We start from the raw sequence: 10,111 nt of genomic DNA on the forward strand, positions 1-10,111 counted from the left end.
CCTGAATTTTATCTGAATAGCAGTAGTTGGAGGATATCCTGCCTGACCCAGGATGTCTATACTAGCACTACTTCCTGCAGCAGGGGTGACTGAAGGTAGAATATGTCATGGCTCAGCTGGTGTGCCAGATTTCAAGGGAACACTGGGGACAGGAAATAAGCTAGGGCTAGGCTAGAACAAATGACCTAATGAAGAATTAATTTTGTAGTGGATAGTCAGCAACTCAAATTACAGTGGCCAGGAGGAGTGTGGAGAACTGAGATTTGATCCTGCCAACAATGACACACAAGGAGATTTTATTTGTCAAGTGGAACTTGGCTGCACAAGTCTCCAGGCAGAAACGATACACTGTCAGGAGGGTGGCTGAGCCTTAGGCCGGGGGTGGGGGAGGTTGTCCACTTTAGGGCTGCATCAGAGACTTAGAAGAGAAAGAACAGTCTTGCTCCTGGAGAGAAGTTCTTGGCAAGGGTGAGGCTCACTGCCAAGGTCATCGCTAAAGTCCTTCCAGGCAAGAGTCTAGTACTAAAAATGCAAACATAGGAGAAGGCTAGCCTCAGAGATGGCAAATATGACAAGAGTTAAGAGAAACTGAGGCCAGCTGGGCATGGCAAACACTAGAGCTCACTGGGGTTAGGCCAGGTGAACCAAGCTCACATTCCGTTCTGTGGAGTTCACTGGTAGAAGAATCCAGAAGCCCAGCCTCTAAGTCTCACGCAGCACAGGGCAGGAGAAGGCTAGAGCTCAAAGCTGCCATGCATCTGCCGGCTACTGTTTGTCCAATTTTATTCACACATTTTCTCCCATCATTGTTTCTCCTCGAAGTGTTCCTATTCTAGCTGGCTTCAGGGTGGGAAGAAGGTGGCAGTGGTTCAAATATGCCTTCTGTTGGCTTGCTGTCACTGCCAAGGGATCTCAGGACTGTGTCAATGTGGGGAGCTGCAGCCACAGTCTGGGCAGAGAAAAGTCTAAGAAGGTGCATGCCAGCCAGAGTACTTGGCCTTCAGGAGTGGATGAGCAGGAAGTTTCAACAGGTGGACAGCAGAACTGCCAGCCTGAAAGGGGAGAGCCTGCCAGAGGCTGGGGAGTCTACAAGCTGCCAAAACATGTGCACAAAAAGGAACACAAGGCAACCGACTACTGAGCCAGAGGGACACCTATACTCTGGCTCTCCGTACCTGACATCAAATAATATTAATTAAGGGTCTAAATCGCACATCACATTTAATAGTGCTTCAGGGACTGTTCAAAAATCACTTTCACATGCATCACTTCTTTGGACCCTCAAAAGCACTCTGCAGCAAGCACAGGGCAACTACTTCTCCCCTCCACTTGTATGCCGCTAGGGAGGAAACACAATTTTTTTCTAAGGTCCATTGTGATTTAATATTTTCAATAGCTTCACTGCAACAAAACTGTCTTTATTTCCTTATTTGAAGGCAATACAAATGCAGGTCTATACAGCCCAAGATAGATGGAAGGGAATGAAGCAGTCTAAAGGAGCCCTCTGAATGCGAATGCAGGGTAACAATGAAAGGGGGTGCCTACACAGACTTTCTTCTGGAGTGCTGGTAGAGCAAGAAGGGCCATGACTACTGATTTAGGATTCAGAGAACTACTTCTAATTTGATCTGAACAAGGACCACTTCCCTAATGGAAAAGACAGAGTCCATCAGACGTGAGAAATTACCTTCCAACTTGACAGGCTTTGCCGCTTGTCAAATTCATTAGATGATCTCTTTACCTTTCTCCCCTAAAATCAAAACTTTCCACTGAGGCTGCAATTCTATCCCAAAGTTCTGTTAAGATTGATAACGAAGAGTCCACTGGACTAAATGAGATTGGTAGGTTAAAAAAAAAAAAAAAATCCTGTGGAACATTTCACTGCCATCACACATAGGGAAGCACCACATTCAAGGATTAAGCATAAGGCATAATTTATTATGCTGATTATTGTTTTTTTAAATAACCATGGTAGGTAGAGGCAATTACCTTTTTCTTGGAGCCATCTATGTCTTTTTTATATTCTCTTGCAAGAAAAGTGTATTTTAAATTCACAAACGAATTATATTAAATGAAGTATAAAATGAAACCTTTCCAAGTACTCACTGATCCTTCAGAACTACAATGTGAAGATAATGCTATGGGTCACAATATATTATGACCTAAAATTAGATTCCATAAGTGAAGGACAGATGCATCTCTCTGCATACCCATCAGAGACTCCATCTTCATGATTCACAATTCATTCATTTCATATCTGAAGTGCCACTACACCACAGCTGTTCTCAGTATAAACTTCCCTGCATTGCAAAGAAGACCTAGTTTCTTAATAGTTACACTGACAATGTCCAGGCCATGTAGGAGTAGGCAAGTAATTCTTCCAATGTTAACTTTGCTAGGCAAGGACAACATGTTGGCCCGGGAAATGACAGAGGAAATCTTAGGTAAAAATCTGAACAAAATTATTACTTTATAATTTGCAAATGCACATGGGAACTTTGCTTTTAATTACATCATTTAATTTTCTTTCTATCCAATTTACTGGTGTGGATTCTAAAATTCTAGTTTGTGAATTTTATGCTTTTTTTTTTTCCCCCCCCCAGGCTCATTCTCAACAGGTTGCCCGCAGTTAAAAGCTAAAATATCATTAAAAGACATTCACACCTTTACCACACTGTACCTTAAACAACACATTTTCTTTCAGTACGAAAGTAAATCATTTGTCTTTATAAGGAAAAGAAAATGGGTGCATCCTCAAGAACTCAGTATGCTTAATCATCTTCAGAAATAAATAATACTTTTGAGGTGATATTCCCCTTTTTCCCCAAAAGAAAAATAGAGTAATGTGCATCCATACATCTCTCTAACTTCAAAGTATCTAAATAAGTTAAATGCAGAACTACTCTTATAACGCTCTCAGTCTTTCTCTGTATGTTAACCAATTCCACAAATTTTCCAAACTAAACTTTTCTCTTACAATAATTTTCCATGCAAAAGATGTACATTGTCAAGGGTTTTTCAAAATCTCTTTATTTCATTTTCTTTTTTAAATATCAAGTCTATTTGAATAAATATTATTTGATGTCATTTACATAAATGGCACTTTAATATCACGACTTTCATGTTAAATTCAATTTTACAGCACCCCCCAGCTTATAGAAACAGTCTAAATCACATCTGCAACATAAATGATTTTAATTTAGTAATTTAAGATAAAGTTATATCCCATATGGAAACCCTTTTAAAAATAACATGCTTTCTAACTCAACAATAGCTAATTATATATTAAGCTAATTGAGACAAACCATGTAAACAAAATCTCAAGATACGCTATTCAGGGATAGGATTCTGTGGCATGCGGAATGCACACTGGAGAAGTAGGCATGTTCTACGTATTCTTCGCAATACCAGCTCCCCTAACAAGAGGGTGCACCCAACGCCATATATATCCCACCGCGTTTGGAACAGAAAGAGCCCAATCTTTTAAAATTAATACATGACTATCACAACTTTGTCTATGTGCAAGTATTTGTTCTGGGTTCAGCTCTCCCCTTTCTTAAGTGCATTCCTTAGGCAGGGTCTCTTTCTTAAGTAAATATAGGAGCATTGTTTTAAACACAGGAAATAGTGATGAATGTTTCATGCAACTTAATGATACCACAATATGAAATTATTTGGGACTACGTAATCAACAAATACACTTCAGAAAAAGATTATTTTTCAAATAGTAACCCGGAGAGACCCAAAATGGGGGCCTAGGCTATCTGTTTTGCTGGAACTCAGAGGCCAGGAGAGGAGTGAAAGGTCTGTGCAAAGCATGCGGTGGTATAACCGGTGTCCTTAACAACACAAACGCTCGGATAAATCCTTTACCTCCCAAGAAGAGCCGTCCTCTCTACGTCGCAACACAGACAGCCCGAGGACAGCATAACCTTACAGCCAGCGGACAGGTTCAGGCGACACTTGCCAGCAAAGGAGTGTTTGCATTCTTGTCATCTGTCCACAGGGATGCGGTTCCCAAGCCCCCGCTCCCTCTACCGCTCCCAGCGTGTGTGCCGGGAGAGTTGCACACGCAAACACACGCACACGCACACGGACACACGCGCGCACACGCGCCGAGCAGGACCACAGTTCCGGCCCGCGCAGCCCGAAGGCGACCGACCTGCCGCCCGAGTCCGGTCCCCCCGCCTGCCGCCCCCTTCCCGGTCTAAGACCGCGCGGAAGTCAGCCCAGCGGCCAGGGGCCGGTCCGAGGCGGCGTCCCGGGAGGAGGTCGGGCCAGGCGGCGCGGCCGCCCGCAGCGGGGACTCTCGGGGTCGGCCCGGTGCGCCCCGGGCTACCCGCCTCGGCCCGGGCGTCACGCTGGGCGCGTCCCCACGGCCCCCCGCCTCGGGGCTGCCGAGCGCCGGCCGCGGCCTCCCGGACAGCGTCGCTCGGCGTCACGCGAGGGAAGCCACGCGCAGGCACAAGCACACGGACACGCACGCGGACACACACGCACGCCGCGCGCCGAGCGCTTGCTCTGGCCCCGACGCTCCGGGCCTCGCGTCCCTCCCGAGCCCCCTCCGGCCGCCGCCGCGGGATCCGGGCGCTGCGGCCCCCCGCGCCCCCCGCGCCCCCCGCGGCCCCCGCGCCCCCCGCGCCCCCCGCGCCCCCCGCGGCCCCCGCTGCGCTCGGCACAAGGTCGCGCGCGGTCTGGAGGCAAGTTTCCGACACGCCCCCCGAAGCCGGCCGACCGGCTCCCCGCGCCCTCTCCAGTGCCCTGCGTGCACTCCCCGAGGCAAGGGCGTTCCCTACCCAGGCCGAAAACTTTTTCCTCGCCTCCCGGCGCAGTCAGGCGAGCAACGGGCCACCGCGGCCGCCGCCCCCTTCGCCCCGCGCGCGGCTGGGAGCGCAGCCGTTACCTGCCCGCGGCGCCCGGGCGAGCGTCCCGCGGCGGCCTCCCGCGCCGCGCCCAGGGAGCCGGGGTCCCGGGACCGCACGCCGCGCCCGCGGCCGCCCTCCCGCGTCTGCGCGCCCCGGCCCGAGGAGGCTGCCGCCGGCGGACCCCCGCGGACCGGGCTCGGGACGGCGCCCACGTGCCCCCGCTGCGCGCCCCGGGTCCCAGAGCGCTCCGCCGCGGGCAGCTGCGGCCGCGCCACACAGCGCGGCGGGCCGGCACCTGCCCCAGAGGTGGCGCCGCGGGCTGCGGCTCCGGCTCGGGCTCGGGCTCCGACTGGCTCCGGCTCGGGCTCGGGCTCGGGCTCCGGCTCGGGCTCCGGCTCCGGCTCCGGCTCCGCACGCCGCCCCCGCGCCCCCGGCTCCCCGCGTCCCGGCGCTCACCGTTCACGTCGTCGCCGTCGTCTCCGTCCCCACTTTTCCCTTCTCCCTCTTTCCGCCTCCTCCTTTATCTTGGATTCTGGTTTTCCGAGAGCTGACGGCGGACGCTCCGAGGGGGAGGAGGGTCTCTCCGTCCCCGCGAACTCTTCCTCTGCCTGGTGGTGGCGGTCGTGGCCACCGCCCGCCGCTCCTGCTGCTGCTGCTCCTCCTCCTCCTCCTCCCCCCCGGGCTCCTCCCCCCCCCTCCCCCCCCCCCGGGCCCGCCAGCACCGGGCGCACCGCGCAGGCCGCCTGCCGAGCCGCGCCGCAACCCCGCTGGCCCCGCTGGCCCCGCTGGCCCCGGCGTGCGGGCTCCCTCGGCCCCGGCGTGCGGGCTCTGCGGGCTCTGCGGGCTCTGCGGGCTCTGCGGGCTCTGCGGGCTCTGCGGGCTCTGCGCCGGGGGGTGGGGGGGAGCCCCGAGGCCCGGCCGGCGCCGCAGGTGTTGGGGGCCGCTCTGCGTGCGCCCTCGTGGCTGCCGCGGGGGCCGCCCTGGCGGGTCAGGGGCAGCGCGCTCGGCTCCCCGCCCGCTACGGCGTCAGTGGCCGCGTGGAGGACCGTGCCTCGCCCCGCAGCCCGACGCTCGCTTTTTCTGTCGTTCCTTCGGCGAGAGCCTCCTCGCGCAGAACAACGTAGGAGAGAGAGCGTGACGGACCCGGCTTCTCCTCCTCCAGAAACGGACACCTTAGGACCAAACGAGAAACACGCACTTTAGAGGACTCACACGCGCGTGCGCGAGCACACGCACCTTTTTTTTTTATCAGAAGATGAAACGTCCAACCTTGCTGGCCAGACTTTTGAATTTTCTGTGTGACCCAAGAGGAATGAGAAGCTACGAGAGAGAAAGAAGGAAAGAAAAGGAGAGCAGGAGGCGGGGAGGGGGAGGGGGGTAACGCTCAGCTCACTAAATAAGGGAAACGGGGAAAGACGCCAAAGTTGCGGAGATACCCACAAGGCTGCTCCACAGCGATCTGGAGGTTTTTCAAAGATCGTGTAAGGAACAATGACAGGATAATGTCATACAGAAGGAGAAGACAGTAACTGTAACTCGGGGGGGGGGGGGGCAATAAAGCAAGTTAGAGCATGGTATGAAATGAGACTTTTGATAATATGGGAAGAGGCAAAATGATTTTGTTAATCTATTTGGAGCAGGAAAATAAACAGGAAAAGAGCTCTTTGGGAAAATAAGTCATGTTAAGAGAGAAACAGAAGTACACAAATTCCATCCTGAGTCTACGTATTATCTTTTAGGTATAACTGTCTTTAGGAGAGAAGACACTAGATATCGTTTGGAGACAATTAAGATCTCAATAGGAAAAATCTAGTGAGAAAGCATGTGGCCACTTAAATCCAAATATCCAAGCTCCTGAATTACATCTGGAATGATAATACCTATTAATACAATAGCCATCTTGTTTGGAAACCTCTCAGGTGGAAATATAATAGCCTTCATTTCCCTAATCTCCAAAGCAAACATTCAAAAAAGGTATTTTACTCCCATTTAATAAAGGACAGAAATTTAAAGGACTAGACAAATTGCCCGTTATGTAGCTAGTAGGATGATTATAAATTCAAATTTAAAATATCTTTTCCATTACATAAAATGGCTATTTGCCTGTGGAAATGGGAGTACTTTTGATAATATTTGGTAAATCCATAAACAACATACAGGAGGCCAGAAGAATGGGCATATAAAAATATCCCAATTTTTTTAAAGGTAGGTTCTTTTATCTATATAAGAGAACTGTATAGATAGCTCACTATCTATGTAGTGATTAAGTGTCAGATGGATTACTGACAATATTCTAGAGATCATGAAATAAATCATTTGCCAGTGGTTTGAAAACAAAATAACCAATTAATGAAAATATTTTATCAGACTTGCTTCACTTTTTTCTTTCTTCATTAAACTCATGAACCCAGTTCTAGCTAACTTTCTCATTATTTTTATGGACAAGGTAAGTGTAAATTGTATGTTAACATTGAACCATCTGAAACTAACAGTTTGGCAGAGCTTCCCCAAGTATCTTGGTAAGTATATTCCTGCTAGATCAGAGTAGTGTTTGAGGTTGAGCTTGGTGCCCTTGTTCAGCAAATTTATCAAATTTATCATCTATCTACCTACCTCTCTATCTAGAATATACAGAATTATATATAAATGGCATTATCTATATTAAATTATATATATACACGTATATATGGAAAATATAAAAGGGTTACTTATTAGATTTGAGAATGAACCAAATTAAGTGCAGCAATAATTTATAAGATGCTAAAAGTCAACCCCAGAAATCGTTACTTCAGATGTTGATGTAAAGCAAAGGAGAGAAACCAGAGATAAAATACATTTTGAAATCTTAACTTTTAGGTTTGTTTAAACACACACACACGCAAGATGAGGTGTCTGGCTGCCTCAGTTGGTAGAACATGAGACTCTTGATCTCAGGGGTGTGAGCTTGAACCTCACTTGGGCCTGGTGCCTACTTAAAAATAAACAAACAAAAATCACACACACAAAGGATAGACATAAGATTTATTCATGTATTCAATTATTAAATAAGATGGGGGAGGGCTGGGTGACTCAGTTGATTAAGTGTGTCCTTTCAGCTCAGGTCATGATCTCAGGGTCCTGGGATTGGAGCCCCATGAGGCACTCCCTGCACAGCCAGAGTCTGCTTCTCCCTCCTCCTCTATCCCTCTCCAAGCTTGATCTGGCTCTCAAATAAGTAAGTAAATAAGTAAGTAAATAAATAAATAAAATCTTAAACAAAAAAAGACTGGTTATGGACAAGACAGCTAATAGCACACTTACCCTTCTACCATAAAATAACTACAAAACCTGGAAAAATATATAAAACTACATTTTCAGCTATTAACAGCAACCAACACAGGGCTGAAACCTTTGAGTGGAGGCATTGGAGGAGTCATTCTTCCAGATTCTTTCCTATAGGCCATGCCTCACCCCTCCTGCCAGCAGAATCACCAGGAGGTCCAGTTCAAGATAGCTAAGTAGGAAGCTCCTAAGCTCACCTCCTCCCACAGAACCACTGAATTCAGTTATATGCGGAATCATTTCCTCCCAGAAAGACCTCAAAATTAGCAGAACAACCTCTTGGCATCAGCCAGTGAGAGAGCCCACGGTCACAGGTAGGACGGGCAGTCTCAGCATAAGCACCACCCCACCCCCTGCACAGGCCTGCAAGTGGGAGGTAATTCAAACCTTGAAGCTTCTCCCTGAGGAGCCAAGGGTGCCTCTTTCTCTTTGGGTACCTCAAGTTTAAGACCAGCACCTGAAAGGTGAGCCCCCAGAACAGGTGGCTTTGCAGACCATTGGAGCCCCCACCCAGGAGCAGGAACAGGAGGTGCAGGGTGCACTCTTGCCAACTGAGGAGCCAGTTATTAAGGGTGCCCTCAGATGCCCCCATCCTGGGCCCAGCGCAGAAGCTGCCCTTTTGCAAAGTGCCCAGACTTTCTGAGAAAGGGACTCATTTGGTCATTTAAGTTTATTTATTTATTTTAAGATTTTATTTATTAATTCATGAGAGACACAGAGAGAGGCAGAGACACAGGCAGAGGAAGAAGCAGGCTCCCTGCGGGGAGCCCCACGTGGGACTGAATTCCAGGACCCCAGGATCATGACCTGAGCCAAAGACAGACACTCCACTGCTAAGCTACCCTCATTTCTTCATTTTTAAAGCAAATATTGGCTTGACACACCTAAAACACATACACACACACACACACACACACACACACACTGGCCAGAAGGGCAGCCAGTGCTGAGAGATTCACAGGTGGACAGAACTGGCTGGCCCATTTTCCAGCTCTCCTCCTGTCTCACTAAAGCCAGGGGGCTGCAGGTTTCTTTCTTTCTTTCTTTCTTTCTTTCTTTCTTTCTTTCTTTCTTTCTTTCTTTCTTTCTTCCTTCCTTCCTTCCTTCCCTTCCTTCCTTCCTTCCTTCCTTCCTTTCTTTCTTCTTTCTTTCTTTCTTTCTTTCTTTCTTCTCTTTCTTTCTTTCTTTCTTTCTTTCTTCTTTCTTTCTTTCTTTCTTTCTCTTTCTCTTCTTTCTTCCTTTCCTTCTTTTTTCTTTCTTTCTTTCTTTCTTTCTTTCTTTCTTTCTTTCTTTCTTCTTTCTCTTCTTTCCTGTTTTTCATTTTTCTTCTTTCCTTCTTCTTTTTTTTTCCTTTTTTTAAGTGGGCACCATCTTTGCACTCCCTTTCCATCTGGCTCCAGTCAGTGGGCAGCTTGCCTGGTTCTTGCTCTCCTGCACTCCAGAACTATAGGCTCTTTTGCAAGAAAGCCTTTATACCAGTCCTGCATTCTGGTTTTTGCATCTGGTGCCCAGGTTTTTGCACACTTCTGCTAATGATATGACCATACTGTGCATCACACTTATTGTAGCATCTTAATACATTAAATATGTTATTTCTGTTATTGTAATCTCTTGATAAAACTCCTTTGGTAGAGGTGAAAACAGGCTCACATGGACACGAATGTCTTGTTAAATATGACAGACGGGAATAGATGGCAGAAGTTGGATTCATATGTTCCATCCCCACCCCCCAATCACACAGTGATAATTTCTGCCTACAAATAATAACATTGTGGTGATGATGGAACAGTTGTGCTTAAGTGAAACAAAGTGAAACAAAACTTTATGATCCCATTGCTGGAGCCAATTCAAGGTCGCAGTCTTAAGAAAATAAAGTATGGTTGAAAAGAACTGGAAAGTATATATGAATAAACCCTATGAAGGCC

General features: G+C 48.2%; 1 protein-coding gene and 1 pseudogene across 5 annotated transcripts in view; both read right to left on the reverse strand.

Annotated features, from left to right (window-relative positions):
* Positions 1 to 5,462, reverse strand: part of CHRM3 (cholinergic receptor muscarinic 3) — a 493,903-nt gene extending 488,441 nt beyond the window's left edge. For 3 of the 4 annotated variants that reach the window (XM_077894355.1, XM_077894356.1, XM_077894351.1), the window contains exon 1: positions 5,322 to 5,462. The gene's annotated coding sequence lies outside the window, so the exon portion shown is untranslated. The remainder of the gene's footprint in view (positions 1 to 5,321) is intronic. The other variant, XM_077894357.1, reaches the window with a different exon arrangement.
* Positions 1 to 5,462, reverse strand: part of LOC144312055 (EP300-interacting inhibitor of differentiation 1-like) — a 36,102-nt pseudogene extending 30,640 nt beyond the window's left edge. The window contains exon 1 of the transcript XR_013377468.1: positions 5,322 to 5,462. The product of XR_013377468.1 is annotated as an EP300-interacting inhibitor of differentiation 1-like (transcript). The remainder of the gene's footprint in view (positions 1 to 5,321) is intronic.
* Positions 5,463 to 10,111: the final 4,649 nt, after the last annotated feature.

This window comes from Canis aureus, chromosome 4 (assembly GCF_053574225.1).
Source record: "Canis aureus isolate CA01 chromosome 4, VMU_Caureus_v.1.0, whole genome shotgun sequence".
Lineage (NCBI taxonomy): Eukaryota > Metazoa > Chordata > Mammalia > Carnivora > Canidae > Canis > Canis aureus.